This window comes from Camelus bactrianus, chromosome 5, assembly GCF_048773025.1.
Source record: "Camelus bactrianus isolate YW-2024 breed Bactrian camel chromosome 5, ASM4877302v1, whole genome shotgun sequence".
NCBI classification, from domain to species: domain Eukaryota; kingdom Metazoa; phylum Chordata; class Mammalia; order Artiodactyla; family Camelidae; genus Camelus; species Camelus bactrianus.
This window is the reverse complement of record NC_133543.1, coordinates 23,374,998-23,400,214: the sequence shown is the minus strand read 5'-3', so window position 1 is coordinate 23,400,214 and position 25,217 is coordinate 23,374,998. Positions and strand designations below refer to the sequence as shown.

General features: G+C 40.5%; 1 protein-coding gene across 7 annotated transcripts in view; it reads left to right on the top strand.

The window, feature by feature from the left end:
• NCKAP5 (NCK associated protein 5) overlaps positions 1-25,217 on the top strand; it is a 918,990-nt gene that overhangs the window by 85,199 nt on the left and 808,574 nt on the right. For 2 of the 7 annotated variants that reach the window (XR_012506967.1, XM_074363534.1), the window contains exon 1: positions 3,695-4,006. The exons of 1 other annotated variant lie outside the window; for it this stretch is intronic. The gene's annotated coding sequence lies outside the window, so the exon portion shown is untranslated. Of the gene's footprint in view, positions 1-3,694; positions 4,007-24,720; positions 24,756-25,217 lie in introns of those variants that run through there. 4 more of the 7 variants (XM_045508844.2, XM_045508837.2, XM_045508838.2 and 1 more) reach the window with 3 other exon arrangements.

Genomic DNA, 25,217 nt, shown 5'->3' with positions numbered 1-25,217 from the left:
ATTACCATCTCTGACTTTAGAGATTTTCCAGTTTAAAACAGAGAACACTTAAACATGAAGAATACAGCATAAGACTTGAAAAGAAATGAGTTTAGGTAAATAGGATAACTATGCATGTTCTGACTGCCTGGCAGTCTTCCACTGGGGAGGGCAGCCTCACGGGGAGAGAGGAAATTGCCCCAGTGGAGGACTAGGAGGCACCATAAGGGAAGGTGGGCCAAGCATCTCAGCAGGTGGAGGTAATTTGGGCGGCAGCCGTAATGATCACGTGGTAGAGGTGGGGAAGAAAGCCCTGCCCATCCCCCATCCCTTATTTGTTTTTCAAGTTTTTTCCTTTAATTTTTTTACTGAAGTGTAGTTGATTTACAATGTTAGTTTCAGATGTACAGCACAGTGATTCAGTTACACCTATACATACATATAAATACTTTTTTCTTTTTGGATTCTTTTCCATTTCTGTTATTACAAGAAACTGAATATAGTTCCCTGTGCTATACAGTAGGTCCTTGTTGTTTATTTTATATATAGTAATGTGTGTCTGTTAATTCCCAACCCCTAATTTATCTCTCCCCACCATTTTCCCTTTGGTAGCCATGGTTTGTTTTCTAAGTCCGTGAGTTTGTTTTTGGTTTGTAAATAGAATTTGTATCATTTTTTTTAGATTCTCCATATAAGTGATAACGTATGATGTTTGTCTTTCTCTGTCTGACTTATTTCAATATGATAATCTCTAGGTCCATCCATGCTGCTGCAAATGATATTATTTCATTCTTTTTTATGGCTGAGTAATATTTGTTTTTATACTAAATCATTAAGTCAGGTTAAATTCTTGTATTTAACTCTCAGTTAAGAAAGTGTGACTCTATCACACCTGAGGGGCTCCAAATGTACCTTTAAATAGAACCTGGCCTCAGGCTCCTATGATATGTGGATCCCAGCAAAATAAAAACAGGCATGAAATGTGGGCTGTGCTTTTCTTTTTCTTAAAATTATTACAGACATAAGGTATCTTCTCACTACGAGGTAACATAGGACTCCAGTATGTTTTCTCTAGAGGAATGGAAACTGTGCTTGGGGAAACGTATCTTACCTGGGTGGAAGCTTTCCATTATTCTTTTTTCTTGGACTTTTTTTTTCCCCCTCAAGAAAAACATAGTATCTAGCACATGGCTTCTGCCTGTGAGTTTCCACCATGGAGGCCCTAGAGGTGTATGCAGGGGAGACAGAGCTGGGTTTGGTGCCCTCATTCCAGGCCACTGACTTTCAAAGCCCCAAGTCCCTCCTTAATCAAGCTCTGAAGACTCTTTGTGGATCAAACTTTCTTAACCTCCCCCTGAAAGAGCTCCTTGAAGTTAGACCAGCCATGACAAGGAGCTAGGCAAACCTCTGTCCTCCCCAGGTTTCTGACTTTCCCTCCAGCACCTGCTTGCAGCCAGTGAACTGAACCAGAGCGGTTCTTACTTGTCTTACCTTAAAACTCCATTTGTCAAACAGCAGTGGGACAAGGGAAAGGTCAGCACTTTATGTTCTGAGCACTTAACTTTAATCATTTCTTAAAGTGGACAGAGTCCAAGAGGTTTCAAGTCAATCCTTTAATGTAAGGGAACGGGGGTCGGTCATTCCATTGGGAATAAAAACCCAGTGTCTGGTTCTTCCTCTTTACCCCGATCTATCCCCACACATGGCTGTATCTTAGTAGAAGCTCCATAAATATACTTCCAGTCAGTAGCTCTTCACTGAGCACCTACTCGATGTCAGATATTTGTTGAAGGAATAGCTAGGTCTCTCCTTTTGGTTTATTTTGAAAATTGGACAATCATGTACTTCTATGACGTTTTAAGTAACGAAAGCAGAACATGCTCATTGAAAAAAAAGTCAAACCACTCAGAAGCACACAAAAGTGAAAATTCCACTCACCCCCCTACCAAAGATAACCACTACCAATCTTGTGTATAATTCCTATCATATGCTACAGTTTGCTTGTTTCATTCAACAAGCTACTGAGCTACTTCTTAACATGTCAATATATATGCGGTTACCTCAATTTTTTCAACTCCTTTTTTATACTATACATGGACCATAATTTGTATAACTTCCCTTTTCTCATATTGATGAATATTTAAGTTGTCTCTACATTATAGGTTTACAAATAACGCTGCAAAGAACATTCTTGAGCTTATATCCTTAGGCTCTTTTGTGAGCATATTTGTAGGGTCACTCGGGAAAAGTGGAATTGCTAGGCCTAAGGGTTTGTACTTAAACTTTAAGTCCTTCTAACTTGCTTTTTGTAAATATTGTATTGATTTAAGCCTACTAGTGACATACAAGATATGTACTGTCTTTAACTGATTCCTACATAAAAGTGGAATATTTGGGGGCCTTGATACCCTGCCAAATCAATATTCTGGTACTGCTCTTTGAAAAATATAATTTTTGGACGTGCCAAAGAACATCCACTCAGGTGGTGACCAGTGAGATGCGAGGTCACTGTTCTCCAAGGGAGGGTGCTTAATCTAAACATCCACCCATTCCATGGACTCACTGACCTTGTTCCTTCCTGCCTCAGCCCTCAAGGTCCTTTCACCCCTCCCCCATTTCTGCTTACGATTCACTCTGGCAGGAGATTTAGGTATAAACAAGTAACATGACACAATGGTTGCCCTCAAAGACCTTTCAACTTGAGTTGGGGGGACAGAACACAGATGGCTAAAAAACAAGCTAAAAATACAAATCAGTATATAAAAAGCAGCAAATAAATATAAATAGCATCATTATAGCAGTTCAGAGGAAGGAAGGAAAACGGTGGGCTAGGGTGCCCAAGCTTTATGGCAGAGACATGGTGTAGGATTTGTAGACTTTTTAGGTGGGGGTGGGGGTGCATGGGGAGAAAAACCACAAAAACCATAAGAACCAGCTCACAGAAAAGAGATTCCTTTAGGGAGTGTAAAATGGTAGGGGAAGTGTCCAGTTTTAATCTTGCTAGTTGGGAGTGGGTGGGGCTTGCAGTACAGATTATTTGAGGCATTTGGCCAAGGAGGTTATTTATGGATTAATTTTGGGCATGATGGGGGTGGTGTATGTAGGTCATTATAATTTTGAGAATCTGAAAAAAACTTTCACCACTCTTCTCAGAAAAAAACTCTGCCCGTACGCACGCACATACACACACACACACACGCACACACACACACAAACAATTTTGGCTGTATCTCAGGGAGGTCTCCCTTCTACCTCAAGTTGAAAAACTTTATACCTAAAAAGAGTTGCAATCCTGGACAAGCCTCCCAGAAAAAAACATGTTAGCCAGGTTTATATACACATACACACGTATACATATATATAATAGTAAAAGTTATGAGGCAACATAGACATAACTAATGTTCATTTATTCATAATCATGAACCTCTGAAGCAGACTGGAAACAGGTGGGTAGCAACTTATTAGAGCCTGGCTGGCACCTCAAAATTCTCCACGGCATCAGTGTCTCCAGCATCAGTTGGTAGAGGCGATTCTCTGCCTTTTTCAGGAGAAAGGATCTGACCTGAGGGAAACCAGGCTCTTGAAAATTTGAATCAATGGGGCTATTTACGCATGTATGACTGGAATCCGCTCAGAGATGCCGATTTTTTGCTGCAGAAAAGATACTCTTGCGCCCCACCCCCCCCCCTTTCTTTTTTGACAGTCAGTTAATAAAGACTCAACAATAAGCAGCTGCCAGTGATGTCATTTGGGACTTTGTCCACGGAGCTTGTATTTACAAGCTCGGAGCAACCACGGAGCCCGCAGCAGCCGAGAGAGCGGAGTCTCCGCAAACTTGCTCCGAATTCGCTGCCGGAACTTTGCTGCTGCTTCGGCTGTTTCAGAAAAACGGCACTCTGAGCCTGGCCTTTTCATGCTTCACAAATAAACAGAGGATAAACCCGGGAGGAAATTTTTAGCTGGAGAGAGCAGTTCCTGTGTCGGTCTCCAGGACTGTGATAAGTGTTGACTGCAGAGCTGACTACAAGTAAGACTGTTGGATTTTTTTTTTTTTTAAACTCTTGTAACAGTTTTTCGTGGTTATACAGCTTGCTTTCCTTTAAAAGTGAGACGATGATGTATCTGTATTTCTCCAGGCTCTCTCGCTGCCACAACAAGTATGCATTTGTTCCAAGTAGTAATTACAGTGCGTTAAGGTTGACGGGGTAGGTGTAGAGGACTCCGTGTCTCAGAACAGGCACCAGGAGGTAGATGATAACAAGATACTGAATTCCTGATCTTCATTTGCGTCTGCAGGGAGGTTGGAATTTTTTAAAAAAAATAAAAAGCAACCGACCATACAGAAAACTATTACGCTGACCTAGGAATTTTAATAGAAAACTATAAAGACTAATTTTTGATGAACTGTGTGCTGGAAAGGGGAAACCTATTTTTGTTTTTTGAGAGCTTTTTTGTTTGTTTGTTTGTTTGTTTTTGTGTCTGATCTTTTCTGTAGTTCTTAGGTTTCTAATACGTGTATATTGTTCACAGTGGCATGTTCCCTGCTGCCTACACCCTCTCCCCAAACACACACACACACACACACACACACACACACACAAGCTCATTCATTCTCAGGGAGTTTGGAAGTGTAGACAAATGTTTTGAAACTGAAACCCTTTCTATCTGGATTTCTTCCCTTTAAGTACCTGGAGAAATGGCCAGTGTTCTAACCTGTCTTCTGAGTTGCAAACCTGAAGTTATGTATTCCTGAAAAAGCCAGGCTTGGACACCCAGCAAGGTCGGAAAGCAAGGTCTATATCCTCACTTTCACTTTCCTCCCAACTCTTTCAAACTCTCCGAATCTTTCTGGGGGAGGAGGAGGAGTGGGCTCCTTGTGCCGCCAGCCTGGACCCGGGCTCGCTGTCATCAGGCTGCCCTGGGTCACCTGGATGTACTATTTAAGGGCCACGTGGATTTGTCTTTCTGCTGCACGCTTCTAGCGGCTGGGTTTGCTCCTGTGCCTGCAGTTCGGCCCCTCATAATCAGTAACAAACCCCAGCTGATGCCTGCCATCTAGACTTGACAGCCATGCTGCACAGATTGGCAAGTGGCTGTCAGTCTTTTACCTCCTGCACGTGAGCCCCACGACTCACTCCTGGAGACCTGGCTGGTCCTCGATTCAGCTGTGACATCAGCAGCCCACAAGAGCAATGACAGCTTTCATAGCCTTTCCCCTTTTCTCTGGTCTCAGAGAATTGTAAGAAGCCAGTGCCTGAAAGGTTCTAAACCATTCTGCTGTTTTCTATGGAGTTCTAAGGTGGGCAGCCTCCTCCTGTTTGTGTGTCAGCTTCACATTTTTCCATCAGTGCACACTCTCTTGGATATGTTTTATATATGAAAGCTCAGTGCTTTCTGTGAATTTTACTTTGGAAAAAAAATAGGGATTTGCTACTAAAACAGTTTCCAAACTATTAGTCAAAGCTTACTTTTTACAGAAGAAAACCTGAGGCACAAGGAGGGGAAATGATGTGTCCAAAGTCACCCAGCAAGTTGTTGGCAGAGTTCCAACTAGAAACTCAGCCTCCCGGGCTTGTCCCAGCATGCACTTCGCATTTCAGTTCTTCCAGGTTCTAGAAGCGATAGGACCCATACGTGGTTATTAGACCTTCTTGCAGGAACTGGGCTGAGTGAAGGTGTGGAGATCGATGAAGGTGGTTGGTAAACAGAACATTCCTGTTTTGTCTTTGACTGTGGGTATGTTTCTTACTGTCGCTGTTCCTCATTGTTTTTGCTAGAGAACCCAAGAGGACTGTGTGATTATTTGACAGGTTTTGACCTAGGGGCCAGCCGGACGGTTCGGGCAGTGGAAGTGTACGGAAGGCGCTTTTGCATCAGGTGCAGGTAGAGAGGCCTAAGGTGCTTCCCAGCTCTGACATAGGCTGCTTCGGCTTTACCTCTGCATCTCAAGCTTCTTTTATCGACCGCGCTTTACTTTTCTCCCCCCTCTCACGCCGGCACCCCTCTTGGCGGTGGAAACTTCTCTTCATTTTCTCATTGATTCTTCCTCCCCCTTCATTCTCTCACTGCAGCCTGGACCTCTGATGCTAACTTTCAACTAGATTCCACTAACACCCTGCGTAATCTCTTTCTATGGAATCTTCCTTGCGCGTGACACCCTTGCCTGTGGGGTGCCTCTGTGGATTCCTCAAGTCGAGTGACAATTTTCTTCTTTGGACCCTCACAGTATCCTGGGCTGATTTCTGCAGTGGATCTGAAGCTCTTTGCCACAGAGTTAGTACTTCTTTCCATCAAAAGCAAGGGTTATGTTTCAGTACTTCCTATATCCACAGCACCTAGTACAGAGTGATTAAATGTGTAATATTAAATAAGTGAGCAAATTGCTAATTTTAAGTATCCCTTTTCCTGCATCAAACACCCATATCTCTGCACAACAAAATTGCTCTTAGGTGTGCTGAGTACCTTGAAATTCTTTTTTCTTGTGGTTGAAGGCCCTCAATGCCAGACCCCTCAGCCTGCAAACGGCTATTCCTGAAGTGATGCCAGCAATCTACCTTGCCTCCTTTCTCTCCACTCCCGCACATGTACTGTGTGTCTGTCCCAGAGGTTCCTGGCCTGACAGTTCACCTGTGTCTTCTGTCGTGGGTGGAGGGGCAGCCTGGCAGAGCCATTGGGGACTTGGGTTCTGGAACCAGCCTGCACAGCCTCAAGTCCTGCTTCTGCCACTGTCTGGCTTGATGATCTTGGTTAATTTGCTTAAGTTTTCTGTTGCAGTTTTTTCATCTTTAAAATGTGGCTGATAAGAGTGCCTACTTATGGGAGTGTGGGGTGGATTAAACAAGTGAATAGAGCAGAAACACTTAGGACAATCCCAGGCCTAGATTAAGTACTAATGGGTATTAGCTGTTATCGTTACAGTTTGCCTTGCCGATGGCCATGTCCCACCCCAAACTTAATGAATCAGCATCTCCAAGGGGAAATTCAACCCTAGGTATAAAGAGTTCCTCAGATGATTCAGGGCTGAATTCCTGTCTTGGTTACTAGGAGCTGCTTTCTGTTACTGGAACATTCTGGGCTTGGGTGTTCCTTAGCACCTCTACACCTTTACAGTCTTGGCCACGGCACCTCCCCTTCCATCCAATTTATCCTCCAGGCCCTCGCCAAATTTGTCATCTCATGCATAGCTAAGCATATGGCACAGAGTTCCCAATAAATGATGACAAAAAAGATGTGTGAATGCATGCTCGAGGGATACTCCCAGAGAAGATTTAAACTTTTTTCTCCATAATCACTATTGACTGATGACTATACCAGGCACGTTTCTGAACTCTTCGAGTGCGCTATCTCGTTGTGATCATAATACTCATTTTCCAGGCAAGGATACTGAGGTTCGGAAAGGAGGGGGAATGTGCAAAGGTCACGTGGGTGGTGAAAGAGGTCACACGGCTGGTGAAAGAGACAGAGGCAGGATTTGAACCCTGAGCCCATACTCTTAACCTTTCATTGTACGGCTTTCTGGACACGTGGAAGGCAGTTTTTCTTACGAGCTTTGCACATGGTGGAACTTCGATTTTTTTTCTGGTCTTCTGCTGGATTGATGGTACTGGCAGAGCAGTGAATCAGATAAACACTTCTAGGTGCCAACTGACTGAACTGGTGATTCACATTTTCTAGTCTTTCAGAAGGCTCAAAGCGCATGCCCAGTCCTTTGGGATTTTTGTTTTAATCTCAGACAAAATCCCTTTGCAGATTGGCCCAGGTTGATGAGTAAACATCAAGATTATATGCACTCGTGGTGTAGGTGTTGATAGGCTGAGTTCAGCGTGGTCAAGAGTGTAATCCAGGGGATTTAGTTTAAAAAGAAAAAAAAAAGGAAAATAATTGTCGGTCATTTGGTTGGTCCATAGAAGATTTATCAAGGGAGAGTAGTATTTAATGATAGTGGGTTTAAGTAGCCAGAGTGGTTGAAGCTGACCACTGGCAAGTCATAGAACCAGTTAAACACAAGATGCCTTGTAGCCTTCTTTTTCTCTACTTCTCTCATTCTAAAAAGTTTAATGCATTTGGAATTTTTGGATTCTCAGTTGTGCTTTCTTTATAGATGAGATGATGAATCTCACAGATACATAGAACGTTACCCACAACATTTACTATACCCCGATACATACTTGTCTAATGAAGTGTGTCATGTCAGTTTGGAAGATTCAGATCATACAAGGTACTTCCCAGTAGTTACATAAATTAATCTGGTATTTTCAGGGCAAGAAACCAGATCTCTCCTCTTAGAAACAAACTTTCTGGATTAGTGATTCCTCTGAGTAGAATTTGGATGCATTATAAGAACCCAATGGACTGAGTTCAAAAAGAAAGTCCCAAACCCATTTTGGAACATAAGCTTGGATAATAGTATGGCAGATAAATATCATGGTGTTGGAAGAAGAACTCTGAGTTCTGAAGCGTGGGAACAAGTGTTGCTGTTGAGATGCATGTCTGACAGACTGTTCCACGAAGGGTACTTGCTTCATTGGCAAATGGAATCTAGAAACATAGAACATTGATCCAGGATAGTCCAAAAGATATGTCCTAAATGGGTTCCATTGTCAGTGCTAATCTGTTTTTAGAAACTTCAAAAAAATCAAAGTAACACATGCTTGTAATTTAGAAAACCAAATAGTACTAAAATTTCTACATAAATAAGAACTTTATAGCTTACACATTTAATTTGTATGTCATTTGACATAAATTATAGTACTAAAATGTTTATATATATATAAAATTGCATATATATACACATATATATATAAATGAAGATATATATATCTTGCAATCCCCTGAGACACTCTCCCCATCCCATTCCCGAGTCCTGCTTCTCAGAGTGTTTTCTTTTAGCTGCTTTCTCTGTAATACTTTTAAATAATGTTTTTATATCTATTATAATGTCAAACTATTTTCTATTATGATAGATTACAACATGTATCTCTCACACCTCCCACACCTTTTCTGTTCTCCAATGAAGTGACATCTCAATTTTGATTACATGTATATTCAGTGCTTATTTTTATCATGATTATAAATAAGCTTATTGTTGAATTAAATAATTTATTTTCATATTTCCTTTCTGTTAAAGATAGTTTTCCTAAAGTTATTAATTGCCTCATTTAAAAAATTAACTTGGTGTGCTAGGAATCTAGACTTGAAATTTCCCACTTGTTCTAACAGCTCTTCGACAAATGTGTCAAAGATGACTTACTTTTAAAACATTCTTCTTATATGAGTAGTTGAATTCTTAAGTCCCCGTATATCATTTTGGGGTTTTTTATATTTTAGTCCATTGTCAAGCGAGAGAAGTTAACTATTTGTTTTTGCTGTATCAAAAGCAATTTAAAAGGCCTACCTTCAACATTTCTTTTACTCTAGTTATAGTCAACTACTCATATGGAGGTAAATGGTCAGAAATGATCTGGTTTATTGGGGTTTGTAAATAACACTCATAATTTAGTTTTATGGTTCCATGAATACTTGATACATTTTAGTATAAGAAATAGCCTTTGTTTCTGAGTACCTTTGACAGCTAGAATAGCTTCATCAGAGGAAAACAAATGATGCTTCATGTAATGTTATTTTATGAATAACTAAATGAATGGCCCACTTAAAATGACATTTATTTCTTCCCTTTCTCATTTTCTTCTCATTCTTTCAGGTCAGATTTCTATAACCCAAAATGTGAGATACTTTACTATTGGGAGTAGTTAAAATAGTTTACTTAAAATAATTTGAAAGAGACTGTGTTTTTGGAGATTGCCAGTAGAGGGCCTTATTAAACTGAATAAACTTTCACATATAGACCAATTGCAGCAGTTAACCTTGTGAAAGAAGCCATTGTTTTAGGATACCTGATTAATAGCAGCAAAATTACTGAAGCAATTTTTTAAAGTGCATTATAGTTCTTTATATCTGGAGAAATTAGAAGTCTTAACTTTTCATTTTCATGGTTAGGGAAAATTGGAGGATGCAGATTATTAATAGCCCATCTACCAAACCAGGACTTTGGATGCTAAGTCATGAAATCTATTTGTGACCTTCTTTTTGAGGTTGGAGCCCTGGTCGCTGAGCCTTTTTGGGAAACTGATATTGGCTGTTCAATATCAAGGAAAGAAATAATGGTGCCCCTATCCTAGGAACATTTCGCACTGCTTCCCAAGTTTGCATGAGCCCCGCTCGCAACAAAATGGGTTTTCTGTTCCCTGCACCTGGATCAGAATCTTCTCACGCAATCATGTGCCTTTGATTCAGACACAGGAAAAGAGAGTCGGGAGGAGCTGTGAGAGCTGAAGAGCATCATTAACTTCTCCATCGTGACATGTTCTAGTGACGGATAGAGGTGGGGGGGACTTGAGATGTCTTTTTCTAAAGTCAGTCAGTGGGTTAGCTCAGAGCTAGTCTCTTCCTACTCACTGGCTTGTTTTCAACTTGTCCTGCTCACCAAAATCTCTTTGTTCCCCACTACCTTCACTCGGCCAGTCACTGCTCAGCCCAAATGGCCTTCCCCAAGAAAGCTGTCCCTGCTCGTTGGATACTCTTATAGCCCCGGGTCCTTGTTTTGTGTAGCACACATCGCTAGTGTAATTAAACACATGGTCAGGTATTTGATTAAGAACATTTCCCCATCTAGGACCTAAATTCCACAAAGGCAGAACCTGTGTCCATCTCATTTAATATTGTAGCCTGAGAGCCTAGAACAATGGTTGGTGAATGGTAGGTGTCCAGCAAGCATTTGGTGAATAGATAGATGTGATCAACTCTTCAGGCTATAATTTAGTACTTTCTCCTCTCCATTTTTACACTTCTGAAAGCATCCCTTTTTATAATTCAACTGATGACATTCAATATGTTACCGAGTCTAAGCGCGTACTGCTCACTGCACGGCAGGCCATTAAATTGAGAGACAGTTCGTTAGGGCAAGTTCCCAGAGATGGGCCATTATGTATAAGTTAAGCTTATAGGCAACATCCCTTTAGTGACGAACTTGTAGCAAAAGCAATAGAATATAAAGGTTAAAGTAAAAGAAACAGATCCAGTATGGAGTCAGGTTTGTTCTTCCCTATTACACAATCTCCTGGAATTCAGAATTCCTTGGACACAGGGCACAAAGGCAAAACATTGCTTTATAGCTTTCTTTTTGTTGTTATTGTTCTTTTTCAAAATTATTTTAGCTATTCTAGTTCCTTTGCCTCTTCACTTAAATTTTAGCATTAGTTAGTCTGTACCTACAAACAATCTTGCTGGGATTTTGATTGGAGTTGCATTAAATTTATAGATCAATTTGGGGACAGTAAAATCTTAACTATATTCAGTCTATTGACCCATGAACACAGTATTGGGTCATAGTTTTCTTTTCCTGTACTGTCCTTCTATGATTTTGTATAACCGAACTTTCAACGAGGGAGTGAGTGTTTACTTCCAGTCGTGTAAGCATCAATTTTCATGGCATTCGTCCACGGTGGCTCTGTAGGTGTGACAGTAAGTGAAGAAGAGGATGAAGACAAAGGTTTCTTTCCCTCTCTCATTGATGAGGACAAGGGAGTAAGTAAGAGGAAGATGTCTTGAGCTGAGTAATGTTCCCCTTTATGTTTTCCAGGTCGGGCTGGCAATTTTCTGGATACCCTTTCCTTGAGAGGCTATATTGTGCACTAGAAAGACCAGGATATTTGGAGTCTGTTAATAGGGATAAAACGACAAAACAAATGGCCACAGCTTGTGCCCACGTAACATTTACCTTTAGATACAACTGGGTTCCAGCCTCCGTGCTGATCTCCATCCACTTTGGGAGAATTATTTCATTTCCTTGAGCTCAGTTTCCTGGCTGGTAAAATGTAGTCCTATCAACAGTGACTTCACCTAATGTTTATTGAGTTCTTGCCACGGGTCTGGCCCTGTGACATTTTCTATTTAAATTGTCTCATTTCATCCTCAAAATAGTCCTCTGAGATAGATGTTCCTATGAGTTCCATTTGATGGATGAGAAAACCAAGGTGCTGAGGGTTCATTTGTTCAGACTGCACAGTAAGACTTTGAACCAGATGTTTAGATTATACTAACCTGCTTATCGTTGTGAGGATTAAGTGAGATAAAGTACCCAGAGTGCCGCACAAAGTTAGACTCGCAGTACGTGGTAACCACTTTCACTTTCATTGAAGACATCATGAGCCCTTGTAAGGAGGTGATTGCTGAAGGGAAATGAGAAGTCTGATGTCAGCACTTTGTGTCCTGGTCCTAGGGACTTGTTTAATCCCAATGCCAAATGCCAAAAACCCTGTTTACTCAGCATTTTGCCACATACCGGTATTTGCAGCCCGGATCAGCCACCAGGGAGACTGCCGCCCCTCCCCTTCCTGGGCCGTGAATACGTCTGTGAGGTTCTTACATCATAGATGGGCATGTGGGCATATTTTTTGTTGCTCAACACTTTGTGTCTGTTGATGTGATGCCCCTGGCTTTATCATCTTTGCATTTTGTTTGGCGAAAACTGCCAAATCCTATGGTCTTAGGTATGTGTAGAACTACTTATGCGAAGTGCAGTGGAACCAGGTTATGAAGGCGGAGGGGTATAAAATGTGTCCGGCTCCTTTTGGTGGGGTCTTAATTGATGTGCATTTTCTGCATCCCTGGACCACTTCCCTAGTTCCTCTTGCCTCTTTCCTCTTCTCCATCTCTCTCTCTCTCTTTACCCTACTTTATTTCTCTGTCCTTGTCTCTCTAAATCTTCCCTCTTCTCACCCATCCCTCTGTGTTCTCATCCTCTTAGTTTGTTTTCCTCCTTCTTTATCTTAATTTCCTTCTCCTCTGCCTCCTGCTCTCCAGAATGCCAAGTAAAGAAGTGCTGCTGGTTAGTGTTTCTCACTGGCATGGACCAGGCAATGGAGAAGGGAGTCATTTCAGCTTCCTACTTCTCCATAAACTTCAGATATCCTAGGGCTTTATTATAATGCTGATTCTATTAACGGACAAATCTGAACGCTAAGCCCAAATAAGAGAGAAACCGAAAGAGCAAGCAGCATGATGTAGTGGAGTGAGATCTGGACAGAGAATTGAACAATCCGGCTTGTGGAATCCTGCCACCAGCCCACTGTGGAACATGGGGTCAAGTGGCCCCATCTGCAGAGCGAAGGCGGTGGGGTGGGGCGCGGAATCAGATAGTCACAAGGCCATTTCTGGCTCTGTGATCCTGTTATTCCTTAACATGCAGTAACTACGGTCTGACTCACAGCAAAGACAATTATGCAGAGCTCTCAAAGCAGGGCCCCTCCCCCAGGACAGTGGGCGCAGGTCTGGGCTGTGAGCAGGAGGTCCCTCACAGCATCTGAGATCCCCAGAAGTCCCCTTTTCCCAGAGTGCCGAAGTGATTCGTCACTGCACAAGGCTGTGCGTCTTCACAACAGATGTTAAAGGATCACTCATGAAAGGGTGTTTCTCCAGAGCATTTAATTATAACCTCCACAGAAGATTAACAGATGTTATAATTGTCTTTACTCTTTGATTAAATAGTTTCTGCATGAGTAGCTTTCTTAGATTTTCCTTCTCTGTTTTGTATGGTCTTTATAAAGAACTGACATGTGTCCTCAGTTTTCTAGAGAGAGCTCCTCAGAGGGCTTGGTAAGAATCTTTGCAGATTCATAATTTCATTCTCTCTTTCCTTTATCTATCCACTCTCTCTCCCTCATCTGTGTATCTATCAATCTGTCTGTCTGTCTGTCTGTCTATCTATCTAGCTATCTATATATCTACCTATTTATATCAAGATGGGGTGGCACAAGCTGTGCTTCTGTAGACTGAACCATTGGTTATAAAGGCAGCTGGGTGACAGGAATAAGAATGTGGCTAAGAAAATGGACATTCTATTTACCATTTGTCCATGGAAGTGACTGACACCCATAAATATCCTCTCAAAAAAATTGTGCAAAGTGGGAAAAGAAAATCCGGCAAACCTTGTGCAGCAACCAAGCATGCCAGGTGCCAAGTGTGCAAACGAGCATGTGAGCAGAGAGGAAAACCACCTCCATGATGTGAATGTCCGCAGAGTTCCTTGGCTGTATCTGCTCTGGAAAGATATGTTATCAGGCAGATGCCTTATCAACGCCAAAAGCGTTATTTTCATTCCATTATTGAGAACCCAGGATTCTTTCTTTACTTTAGATATGTGGCTTGTGTTCTGGTGCCCTTTGATCTCACCTTCTCTTCAGCCCATCAAGAAGAAGGATGCCAGTAACTTCACAGGAATAAGAACGCTGCTTTCTCAGTGTCCAAATTAGTATGTTTTTTCCTTGAGAAGAAAAAATTATCAGGAAGGGGTTCAGATACAAGGTCAATTTATGGCTGATGAGGACAAGAGGAAAGGAAGTGAGAAATACTGAATCAGTGACTTAGAGGGGTCTGCTTCATGATTGTCCCCACCTCACCATATGGAAACATCTGAAAAGGGCTCATAAATCAGGGCAAAAGGTCAATCCTTAGGTCAGCTCGAGGAGAGAGACCAATTATTAGCTTCACCAGAAAAATGTGTATTCAGCCTTTAGTTCGAGAAAAAAATGGAAGACAATACTTAGGTTGTTTAATCAAATAGACCCCATGGAAGTTTGACCTGTTTTATCTGTACTTGCTAAGGAAGAAGAGGGAAAAACTATTTTCTGAGCATACGATGGACTCTGAATGGATTAGCTGCTAGAAAATCAAATGGGAAATACCTGTCTTTATGGAGTTCACAGCATCTTGGAGGAAAGGAGTTAATCTCATGTGGGACATTTAAAGAACACTGATTAAATTCCCAGTGAATGATCAGAGCTTTGCCAAATTAAAAGGTTTTATAAGTAGGTGGCTAGGATCTTGAACATTCTATAACCTATATTTATAAGAAATGGCTAAAGAAATTTGATTTATTCTGGATATTTGGAGGAGGAAGAGGATTTTAAAACTTATTTTTGAAGTAGGATATACACACAGATAAGTGCACCTAACTATATGTTGGATACATTTTTACAAGGCAAATGTACCTGTATTATCAGATCAGGAAATATCACCAGCATCTCACCAGCATCCTACTTAAGTTCCCTCTTTGTCACACACCTCAGGTAATCAGCATGAGGGCTTCCAGGAGCATAGATTAATTTTGCCTGTTTTTGCACTTCAGATAAATGGAATCACCCACTTTATATAAATGGAGTTACACAGTATGTCTAATTTTCTTTCATTCAAATTGGGTTTGTGTGACCCATCCATATTACTGTGATTAGTCGTAGAGTTTTCATGCTCATTGCTGTATAGTATTCCACTGTGTGACTCTATCATAATATATTCTTTCAACTGTTGGGGGCCTTTGGTTAGTTTCCAGATTGAGACCATTACAGATAGTGCTGCTGTGAATATTCTAGGACATGTTCCTTGGTGAACTTACACCCATGTCTGGTGAGTGTGTGTGAGTGTGTGTGTGTCTCTCTCTGCGTGATTGCTGTGTCACAGGGAGTCTCGAAGATATAACCAAATAGTTTTCCAAGGTGGTTGCACTAGTTTGTGTTCCCACTAACAATATATGAAGGTAAAGGTGGTATTTTAATTTACTCCAGAGAATACTACTTAATTTCTTCTACTACTTGAGGGTAGAAGTTAAAGAGGAGTGATTGTGGCCTATTGTTTGGCAGAATTTTGGATCATTTGGAAATTAATAGACAGAAACTGGGACCTTATGAAATAGTTCCTTGTCTCCTGAAGTGCTCAGACAGTGCTGGGATGGTTTTCATTGAGAAGGGAGGTCAGCTGGAGGATTCCAAGGCCTCTTCCATCCCTGGACTTTGTGAATCTAAATTAATAAGCTCTATGGAAACTAAAAGATGCAAGAGGTTAAAAGTGGTCATTGCCACGGACCAGATGGTCAGATGATCGGAGACCAGATGTGAGTAAACAGGAGTGATTACACAGTCAGTTCTGACTCTGAATGAGGGAGAGGCCATTCAAGGAAGGGAGACAGGTACACGGAATGGAGCAGGAAGTAGTGGAATTGAGTGGGATCATAAAAAGAGATAATGTATTAGCAGATGAAAAAAGGAAGAGTAGTTTTCATCCAGCTACAAGTTTATTTTAGAGCATGAATGGAACACAGGTCGACACAGTTTTCTGTGCTGAATGCTTAGAACCAATTGCGAGCCCTGGAAAGCAAAGCAGAGGCATTTGCTCAGTTCTGTCTGAGGTGAAGGGGTGCCTGTAAGATGCCCTGGGGGAAAGCTGTTGCACAGGGTGGTGGCCAGATAACACTTGCCAGGGTGCAAGATCAAGGCAACATTTCTGCAAGATGCATTGGAGGCTGTGTAGGGTGTGAACTTTTGCCACTGTCTCTTCCACATGTGGGATCCCTCTGATTTCTGACTTCAGTTCATTTACACTTCAGTATTCTCACTTCCCCTAGAGCAACTCCTGGTGCCTTTTCATGATGAATCTCTGTTACAGGTTCCCCAGTCACCAGCCCATGGTACCTGGTATTGCCCAGGCACCTCATTGAACTTTGTTCCCATTATTACCAATTCCCCACGGTCTGGGGCAAGTTGGTGGAGAGGGACAAACATGACCCTTACTTGACAGAGTTATTTTGGATCAAATTCCATTGAACTCGATTTTATTTCTTTCACCTTATTTTGATGCTGTGTCATTTTATGATTCCTTTGTAAAGACGTGCAAAATATCCTGTATAAATCGTACTAGGAACTGACCAGAGAGAACTAAGAAGTCTGCCCATGGCTCCTTTTTACTTCAACTGCCAGGAAGTTCAGCACCAAATTTATATGTTTAATTACAAGTGCTCTATTGGCTCATATAGCCTGCAAATTTGCAATTTTTCATTCCCTCATCTTGTCCTTTGCAGTAGACAGAATTCTGTGATGGACCCTAAGAGGCCAGTCCCATGTTATACACACACGTGGTGTATAATTCCCTCCCGCTTGAGTGTAGGCAGAGCCTGAGAACATGATGGAAGTCACTCCTGTGATTAGGTTACGTTATGTGGCCAAGATGGAGAGATTTTTGCAAATGTAAAGTCCCTAATCAGTTTACTTGAATTAATAAAAAAGGAGACTTTTGGGGGGGGAGTGGGCCTGACCTAAGCAGACAAGTCCCTTAAAGGGAGTCTAGAGGTCAGAGATTTGAAGCCTCGGAGATTCTCCTGCTGACCTTGAAAAAGCAAGTCGTCGTGAATTCTACAGATGCAAGGACAGGAATTCTGCCAACAGCCCCATGAGCTCAGAAGAAGATGCCAAGCTTCAGATGAGACCTCAGGCCTGCTTACCTAGTGAGACCTGAACAGAGGTCCGAGATAAGCTGTTCTCAGATCCCAGACCCATGGAAGCTGTAAGATAGTAAATGTGTATTATTCTTTTTTCTCTTTTTCTTTTTTTTTTTTTTTGATGGAGGTACTGGAGATTAAATTCAGGATCTCGTGCATACTAAGCACATGCTCTATCACTGAGCTGTACCCCCAGCACTTAAATGTGTCTTATTTTTAAGCCACTCAATTTGTTATGCAGCAGTAGATAATTAATACATATTTTTCATTCATCTCTAACTCAGTTTTATCCTTTGTTTGTTGTGTATGTGGCATCTTTAATTCCTTTGTGATTTGATTAAAATTGAATGGATTGATGAATAAATTAAATAGTGTCCTAGGACTCCCTCACATCTCCTCCAGGGTAACAAGGGATGGTGGGCGTGTCCCATTCATGGCATTAAACTCCTTCCTATCTCTGTGATTTGGCCCATGCCCTTACCTCTGTTGGAAGTTCTTCTTAGAATCTCCACTTCTCTAAACTTCACTCAGACTTAGAGGCTCAGCCTGAGTCCCTCCATCCTCCATAATTCTTGCAATCTGATTTTTGGAGAATTTTTTTTCCATTTCTAAATCCCTACAGCTGTGGTTCCCAGTCTGAAGGCTGACAGCATCATAATCACTTCAGGGAGGTTTTTAAAAATACAGATTCCTGGCATTCTCTTCCTCTCCACCTTCCCCAGGAATTTTGGTCATCACTGAATTTTTGAAAACCTTCCCAGGTGACGTCACTGGGCAGCTAGGTTTGGCAACGGTTGCCTCGTCATTCTTACTCAACATCAGCTCTGTGTATAGTGTCCTGTGCAATTTACTGCCTGTGCTTAAGGTTCTCAAAAGTTGAAGCCAAACGTATCGGTCACCTCTAGCCTGGACAGCATAGTGTACACTTCTTTATTTAATCTTAACTCTGGTTTTATTACTTTTCTACTTGTATCTTCCTTTTAGCTTTATTTCCTCAATTATTTATTTTATCATCTTCTTTTGGTGTGTATTTTTGTAAGTGATCACAGATCCTTGAAGGGAATGAGATTGGAAATAAATAAACAGAAAACCAATGTTCTCTTTCTTGATACATTAATGTACATGAGTCTCATTTCCTTGGCAGCAGTAGAAGCTTCTAAACCACAGACTCTGATCTGTCCTCTCTTCATGACCTCATCATACTGTGTACAATGTGAGCATAGAGGAACAGTGCTCAGAAAACTAGACTGATGGGTGGACGGTTGAGACAGAGTTCTTGCTTTGTACAAATAGTGTTCCTCCCTCTCCTTTCCACCCTCACCTTGTCTCCATCCTCACCCCCTTCTCCTGTCTTTTGAAACATTGAACAAAGAATTGCTCTTTTCCCTGGACTCAAGCATTAGAGGCTAGCACAATGCATAGATAAGGTTTTACAATTCATAGGAGGGCTCTTTGTCTCTTTCAGGGGGTTTCATCTGCCTGAAATGGCTTTACACTGAGGTAGGGTTTTTTGGTTTTGTTTTGTTTTTTAGCCTCCTGGTTCTGTGAACAGGCACATTTTAGACCAGAGCTGGAGGTGTGGGCAGGGCACGGGGAATTAATCATCAGATACTGCCCTTTTTCATTCCAAAGCCTATTCAACGTGCTGCATTCAGGATGGTAACCATGCCCTGCTACCAAGGCACACATCAGTGACATCATTGGGAATGTCACAGTGCAAGCTGTATCTGATGTGTGGAACACAGTTGTGTGGGGCGGCGGGTTTATTGTACAGAGTTGCAGAATGCTCTGGGGAAGTTCTCCTGAGACAGTCATAGTGGGAAGTGTGATAAATTGTACTCCTCTAAATACTCTCTTTAAGCCTTTTCTACTGTTTTGATAACATACGGTCTCTTGGGCAGTGATGAATCCCCTGCCTCTCCCTACTTGTCTCTTCTGCAAATCTCTTTTTACTTAGATTCCCCTTGGGATGGGGGGGGGTACTTTTTTTTGCCATTGGCTTTCTCCTGAATGTATTTGGCTGTGTCAGAAGATCTGAACTGGCCAGGTGGGTGTGTACAATATACTGTGTGTGTGCATGTGGGTGTGTATATATGCATATTGCACATACATCTGAGTTTCAGGGTTTCTGTTTCTGCCATTTCCATTAGACAAAAACAATATTATTCATCCTCAGATTTCCAAACTAAAGTAATTACAGTATATGAAAACCTAAAATAATCCCAGGGCATTTTAACTAGCAACATTCATCTTCTTTCCTACCAAAATTAAAAATACTTTCTGTTTGAGAGATGTTTGTGCCTTTTCCTCCAATGTCTTTGGGATTATGCTTAAGCCATTAGAAGTCTTTTCAAAGATACATGTTTGGACCATTGAATTCTGCCTCTCTCCCCTGTCCCCATCACCCTATGTTCTTGTAAGGATACAGAATTCTGACATATGACTCAGAATGTTTCAGTTTTGTTTCTTGGATGCATGCTTAGTGCTCATGGAAGCATTACACAGCGTCAGTTCTCAGAGCTAGCATCCTTGTGGAGAGGTGCTCAGTGTGGTAGTGACTGAAGCTGACTGGACTTGGAGGCTGCCCTTGTGGAACAGCAGGACCGACAGGCAGCCATGCAACCCCGACAGACACTAGACCATGATGCTGATCCACTGAAACAAAAGTGCATATGTTTAGAGACCATGCCTGCCTTACAGTTTCCATTACTACCTTCACTCTCTGCCTCGGTCTCCAGCTGATTAAATCTGTGCTGACCACAAGCAGAGGGAAGTGGAGGATGAAGCGTGTCGGTCAGTTTCCTTGATAAAGCAGCTCTGGGTGCAGAGTACCGCTCTGGGAACCACCTTCGAATGAGGCAACCCAACTCGGCTGTTTCTGCACCTCCTGCCATGTTGACTTCAAACTGGAATAAGCAGAAAGTTTTGCCAAGAATAGCCTAAGCAAAACGTTTAATATTCTGTGACAGATAATGAAGAAAATTGGGTGGAGAAAAAAACTGATTTTAGCCTCAAATTCTGCACGCCAGCAGCCTTCAGTATTTGACTCCATGTCTCTCTGTTTTTTTGGTGGAGGAGGCTGCATCCTTCCTGAGACGTGATCAGGACTTTGCATAAACCCTTGTTGCCCATCGTGCCTTCTTTAATCAGACTTTCAGAACTTTCGAGAGTTACGCTTAAGGGAGGTCGTGGTTAGCAGGGCACAGGAGAATGAGGGTGTGGGAGTTCTGGGTTAATGACACAGAATGACTTGAAAGTGAAAGTATAGGCAGGGGACACTTGAAGAGAGTTAACAGTTATTTCCCCCTCATTTGAGAGGATATAATTGGGAATGTGTGAAGAGGAAGCTTCCCTGTTTTCCCTATTGGTTCCTATATAATTTAAAACTTTTTTACTTTGAGAATATATTTATGTATTACTTTTGAGAAAGATCTATGTGTATGTGGTGTATATACATGTATATTTGTTTGTATCTATTTTAATAAGAGGATATTCTGAAAAAAAAATGTTCTGTGGGATTACAAGAAAGGGATTTATTTTTTTTTTTCCAGATAAGTAATCAGAGGTAAGCAAAGGTAATATAAAAGAGGAACAGAATCTCAGCTTTTCTCTGGTTGAGGTACAGTTTCCAGTCATGGTAATGTTTAATTTGAGATACAAATCAAAGCTGTTAAGATCCAAATCGCCAGCTATTTCTAAGTAGATGTGAAGCAGCATAAGTTATTTGCAAAGAACTCCATTGCTCGGGAGTTTAATTTTCATCTCAGACTAGTTGAGTTTGTCCCAAACATTCAGCACTTGGGGTAGGGATAACTTGACAAGTGAGCTGTGACCCTGGTCCTGGAGGGTAAGCAGTAGTGGGAAGGAGGGTAAGACATGTAGACGCCTGCTATTTATTGATGAGACCTCATTCCAATAGAAGGCTGAGAGGAGCACTCCAGAGAACACATGGTGGGTCTGCAAAGGGAAAGACAAATAGTGATTGTTTTGGGGGAGATAAGAAATATATTTTCATGAAGGAGCATAAGAAACAGATCTTGAGGTCTAGGATGGGTCCAGGAGAAATGCAGATGGAAGAGGGGTGATGGCCTAGGAGCATCATGATTGTCAAAAGACTAGAGATTTTGATACTGATGAGAGTTCATTTCTGGAAGTTAACAGTGATTAATAATGAATTGAAATGATAATATTGGATGTGAGACAATGATATTGGATGTGAAACTTCCAGGGATCTACAGAAAAGACAATTTTGTATGTCTAATTTTAACAGCTGACATTTCTTGAACACTTACTGTGTGTTGAATACTGTATGTCCACCATGTGAGTGATCTTACAGAATCCTTTTGGCGACCCTGCGATGTAAATAGTGTTGTGATCCCACCGATGGCATCGTAGTGTTGTGATTCACATTTTAGAAATAAAAGTTGAGACTCAATGAAACTAACTTTTACAATATTATAACACCAGATCTGAAGAGCCCCAAAATGCCTGATTTTATTTATGCCAATATTGCACCCAGAAGTATACAACCTCCAGGTTTTGTGCTAAAGGGAGTACCTGGGAGTTTCAGTTTTACTTTCAGTAAATAAGAATGTAACACATGGCTATCCAAGTGGACTGTTAAAATGGTGACAGGTTGAAAATCACAATGTAAAAGATGTCCCGGAAATCCGTGTGAGGGTTGGCTCCACCCTTGTTATGACAGTGAACAGGGAGGAAAGGAGAAGTGTGGACTAAAAGCCGGAGCTCCCAAACATGGCTGCCTGTTCTGAAGCTGGTTAGTTGGAGGCCATAGTAAGTGGGTGGTAAACCGGACGGTGTGGGGTGAAAGGGAAGTGGTGGAGGACATTTAACAATGTCTCTAAAGATAGCACTTCAGCTGAAGCAAAAGATCATGCATGCTCACAAAGTTAAGCCACTGTAACAGAACTTTGGGAAACCACCTACTTAGTTAACAATAAGGGATGGCTAAAATCCATGATGGTACATCCCAAGAATGAGATGCTATGCAGTTTGTAACAATCGTTCAAACTACTATATACAGAATAAATAAACAACAAGTTCATACTGCACAGAATAGGGTACTAGATTCAATAGCTTGTAATAACCTATAATGAAAAAGAATATGAAAAAGAATATGTAGATATATATATATGTATAACTGAATCATTATGCTATACACAAGAAATTAATATAACTTTGTAAGTCAACTAACTACACTTCAATAAAAATAAAATAAAATAAAATAGGACTGTGGAAGAATACTTAATGGCATTAAACGGTACTTGCTACATATATGTAGGTGGGGAATTTTATAGTACATTTTCTCATTTTTGTAAGTATATTGTTGCAGACATTTGTCATGTCTGTGGCTGCTCGTATCTTATGAACAAGTCTTCTGTGTTTAGGGACATTCCCACATTATGATCACCTCCTCCCCAGCACTGAAGCCAGAATCAAATTTCCAGCCTCCCCTGCAGTTAGAATGCAGGTGTATGACTTAAACTCCACCAACCAGATATATACTATATGAGAGAAATCATGCCTGAAGTGAGTAAAGCATGCAACCCATTCCTTTGCCAAGCTTTCCGTTTTATTAAATGGGTGATGACAGGAATGGTGAGATTTTAGTAGCGGCTGTGGGGGGAGCTGGGTTTGGAGGGAATGGCTGTGGTTTCCTCATCAGCCCAGTTCTGCAGTGTGGTTTGGGGGATTGTTTCTGGAAGCTTAGTCTTTAGTCTAGTTCCCGGCCCTCCCAACCGTTTTGTGAGTTACCCAATAAGTTTGTAAAATGTCCTTTACTTCTTAGTCAGCATCAGTTACAGCACAGTGATACTAGTCTTTTGTTACTGCTCTTTTTCTTGTTTCCTGCGAATATTCACTCAACAGAAAATTATCAACTGCCTACTATTTGCTGAGTAAAAAGCCAGGTACTAAAGATAAAGATAGCTGTGACACTTTTTCTATTTCTAGGCTACGTTTTATATGTAATGTAGGAAAGTTTCTTTAAATAATTTTGGCAAAGACTTTTCACAAGGATGCATGAGGATATTAATAGTTTAAAGGATCATGGTGTAATTAACATACATTACATAAAGCTTATTTAACATTTTTTATTGTAATCATCTTTGAGTTAATTTCTTTTGCTATATTAGACTATTTTCTCTGTGGCTGTGGCTCTCATCTTTTGTCCTCATTTACATAATTCCCCACTTCAGCTAAATTCTCTTACTTTTCTCTTTCCCTTTTTCAAAAAAGTAACTTGATTGTTAAATTTGCTCTATTATTACGTTCTCTTTGTAATTAAAAGTTATAGCAAAGTAAAATCATAAACTTTGAATATCCTTCAGTAGTTTTTCAGTGAGTATCTGGGGAAGGTAAACTTTTTTGTTTTGGTGAATCTAAAGAGTTTTAACCTTTTCTCATTCCTGGATTGTATTTTAGCTGAATTTGGGATTCTAGGTTCATAGTTACTTGCCTTCAACACTTTGAAGGCATCATTCTCTTGTGTCCAGGCATTTATTTTTGCCAACTAGAAATATGTTGACAGTCCAGCTGTCTAACAGACTTTCATTTATATGTCACTTTGAAAAAATCTCTAGTTAAGTATTAGGATTTCCTCTTTAGCTTGGTGTTTGTATAGTTTTGTAGATGTTGATATGAATATTTTATTTATTTTTTATTGAAGTTTTGTCAGTTACAATGTGTCAACTTCAGATGTACAACATATTTCAGTCATACATCTACATACATACATATGTTTTCATATTCTTTTTTTATTTAAGTATAGTCAGTTTACAATGTTGTGTCAATTTCTGATGTACAGCATAATACTTCAATCATATAGGAACATACATATATTCGTTTTCATATTCTTTTTCACCATAGGTTACTACAAGATATTGAATATAGTTCCCTGTGCTATACAGTATAGACTTGTTGTTTATCTGTTTTATGTGTATTAGTTAGTATCTGCAAATCTTGAACTCCCAGTTTATCCTTTCCCACCCCCTTGCCCCACTGGTAACCATAAGTTTGTTTTCTATGTCTATGAGTCTGTTTCTGTTCTGTAGATAAGTTCATTAGTGTCTTCTTTTTTTCTTTTCTTTTTTTTAGATTCCACGTATGAGTGATATCATATGGTATTTTTATTTCTCTTTCTGGATTACTTCACTTAGAATGACGATCTCTAGGTCCATCCGTGTTGCAAATTACATTATTTTATTCTTTATGGCTGAGATAGATAGATAGATAGATAGGTAGATAGATAGATAGATAGGTAGATAGATAGATACCACAACCTCTTTATCTAGTCATCTGTCGATGGACAATTGGGTTGTTTCCATGTCTTGGCTATTGTATAGTGTTGCTATGAACATTAGGGTACAAGTCTCTTTTCAAATTTGTTTTCCCTCCAGATACATGCCCAGGAGTGGGATTGCTGAATCATATGGTAAGTCTATTTTGGGCTTTTTGAGGAATCTCTGCAGCCATTATGAATTTATTTTTATCTACACTGTACTTTCAGTCATAAAGACACATGTTCTTCAGTTTTGAAAACTTTTTAGCCATCACTTCTTAGAATATTTCTCGTATGTTATTCCATTTTTTTGAAATTCCTTAGATTCATTTTAGAACCTTTCAATCAAATTTTCTTATCTCTAATTTTTTCTCTGTGCTTCACTGTAGGTGGATTCATTAGTATCATTTTTTAATTCACTAATTTGCTCTGACTGTCTTGTTAGACTTTATCTTGATTATGGTATTTTATTTCAGACAATAATTTTCTTCTAGATTTATAGTAGATCCTACTTCATACTCACTTGTTTGCGCTTTTTATTTGCCTCTTCTTGTATCACAATTTCTCATTCTTTTTTATGAATACTATTCCACTTTTATATTTTGATTTTTACTT